This window comes from Scylla paramamosain, chromosome 34 (assembly GCF_035594125.1).
Source record: "Scylla paramamosain isolate STU-SP2022 chromosome 34, ASM3559412v1, whole genome shotgun sequence".
NCBI lineage: Eukaryota > Metazoa > Arthropoda > Malacostraca > Decapoda > Portunidae > Scylla > Scylla paramamosain.
This window is the reverse complement of record NC_087184.1, coordinates 14205220-14207719: the sequence shown is the minus strand read 5'-3', so window position 1 is coordinate 14207719 and position 2500 is coordinate 14205220. Positions and strand designations below refer to the sequence as shown.

Sequence of the window (2500 nt, the reverse complement as noted above, 5' to 3'; positions counted from 1 at the left end):
ACCCCCACACACGCCCCTCACGCAAACCGGCGACCACCACAGAACCCCGATCCTTGCCATCCCACGCCCCACACGCCCAACACACGCCCACAGCTTCTCGTTCCCAACCCTTTAGTGCCTCTGGGTGCCCATTGAGTCCCTTGTGGGTGCGCCAAGGGGGAGTGTGGGATAGATAAGCAGAGGGCACGATGGGTACTCACCGTTCCTACTGCCTCCGAAGAGCGTCTCAGTGTGACAAGACCTGACAGCCACAACTCCTACTCGCGTCCGGACTCCCCTCGTGACCCTGACTTCGGCTTCGGGTTCCTGAGTTCGTCAGCGCCTCCCTCAGGTTTCTAGACTCCTCGTGCGTGTGTAGTGTCTCCGGATTGTGATAGCGGGAGGGTGTGTGAGGCGTGTGAGTGGATGCGGCGGCGAGGGTGGCGTGTGTAGGGTGTGTGGGCTGCGGCGGGACACAGGGTGGATGTCTGAATCGATATGGAGCGTGCGTGTCCCTCTGGCGGCGGCGGCGGCAATCCCCGGAAATCAATGGCAACAGTTCAAGGCTCGGCGGGCAAGTCACAGCCACACACATACACACACACACACACACACACACACACACACACAGCCTCGCAAGGTGGGACAACTTCCGAGCCGCCGGCAAATTCAGAACTAATTTCCTTCCCCCAGAGTCCCAACAGACGAATGCGTGCGTGACAGCCTGCCCGCCCCGCCACCCCTCGCCCCGCCGCCCCCGCCGCCCCCCGGGGAACACGCGCCCCTTTCCTCCTTCCATTTTGGGGCGTGCATAGCATCTCCCCGCCCCTGCCTACGCCCCCGCCCCCACCATTACACTCCGGCATGACGGGTGAATGGAGTCGCGAGCGAGAGAGGAAGGAGGGAGGGAGGGAAGGATTGTGGATGGGAGGGGAGGGAGGGAGGGATTGTGGGTGGAAGGCCGGAGCGAGCGAGGATTAAGGGCGTAATACGAAAGGGAGGGAGGGATTGTGAGGAGGAGGAGGAAGAGGAGATGGAGGAGGAAGGAAGTGGGGATGACTGGACGGAGTAAGCAAGGGAGGAGGGAGAAGGAGTGGTGAGGGCAGTGAAGGAAGAGATGGAAGTACCGCGGGAGGAAAAAGTGAGGAAGAAATGACCGTGCGAAGAAGGAGAAGAAGAAAGAGGAGGAGGAGGAGGAGGAGGAGGAGGAGGAGGAGGAGGAGGAGGAGAGGTTACTGGAGGAAAAATGGGGCAGAGGAATAACTGGAGGAAAAGAGGAAGAGATGGAGAGAGGGATTGTTGGCCCTTGGTGGATATGTAGAGAGAGAGAGAGAGAGAGAGAGAGAGAGAGAGAGAGAGAGAGAAAGAGAGAGTCTGTCCCACGGCTCCCCTAAGGAAATGTGGCCACGGGGACGGAAGGGAAAAAAAAGCAGAGAGGAAAAGAATATTCAATGTACTGGACATAAAGTAGAAAAGAAAAGAGGAAGAGGAAATGCTTGAAAACAGACACAGAAAACGGACAAATATAAAGACAGAAGAAAAAGAACACTGGAAGCACAAAATACGAGTATCAGCAGATAGAAATATTAACGCAAAGAAGAAGAGAGATGTAGAAGGATATGAAGAGAAGGATGCGAGGAAGAGAAACATACATAAAGAATGAGAAGAAACGGATTTAAGAAGTGCATCACAGAAACAGACAGAAGTAATGAAAAGAGGAGAAATAGAATGAATAGACAGTAAAAAGAGAGAAAAAAATGAAGATATAAAAGGAAACCGAATAAAGATAGAAAAACGTATTAAAACAAGACAGAAAAATAAGAAACAGCATGGAAAAGGAAAATGAAAAGGACATTTTCGGATAAGGAAAAACACGCTGAGGCGAAACGGTAAACGTAAGAGAAAATAAAATAAAAGCCAAGCCACTGAAGGATGCAAATCAAGTAAAGAGGAGGAGAAGACGAGAATAAACAACATGCAGAGGATAAGATAAGACTAAACATGCAAAGGAAGAAACGTGAAAACAAATCGAGGAAAAAGTTAAAAAAAAAGAAAGAGAGACGTAATACAGACAAGGATAAAAGAAAGTATGCAAAAAAAAAGAAAAGGAATAATATTTACATGCACGACTAGGGAAGGAAAGATAAAAAAAAAAGTCAAGAGAGCAAAAATTTAAATGCAAGACAGAAGATCATGACGAAGCTGAAGAAAAAGAAGAAAAAGAAAGAGGTTGAGGGAACAGGAACAACAAGATGAAGAAAGAGGAACAGAAAGAAAATATGTCTGACAGCAAACCAGCAAGGGGAAATAAAAACGAGAAACAAACAATAAACAAGATAAAGCAAGTCAAGTAACAAAATAAGATAAATAAATAAATAAACGCGTGAACTGAAACAAAATAACTTCATAAAGAGAAGCACAAGTGGAGTAGGAAAAGTAAATGAAAATGTTGAAAATACCAACTTTAAAAACATGAATTACTCGTACAAAATAACAGAAACAGAAAATAAGAAAGAAATAA

General features: G+C 47.8%; 1 protein-coding gene across 2 annotated transcripts in view; it reads right to left on the bottom strand.

Annotated features, from left to right (window-relative positions):
* The window catches only part of LOC135090228 (synapsin-like), a 106478-nt gene extending 106008 nt beyond the window's left edge, over positions 1-470 (bottom strand). The window contains exon 1 of one of the 2 annotated variants that reach the window (XM_063986740.1): positions 201-470. The gene's annotated coding sequence lies outside the window, so the exon portion shown is untranslated. The remainder of the gene's footprint in view (positions 1-200) is intronic. The other variant, XM_063986741.1, reaches the window with a different exon arrangement.
* Positions 471-2500: the final 2030 nt, after the last annotated feature.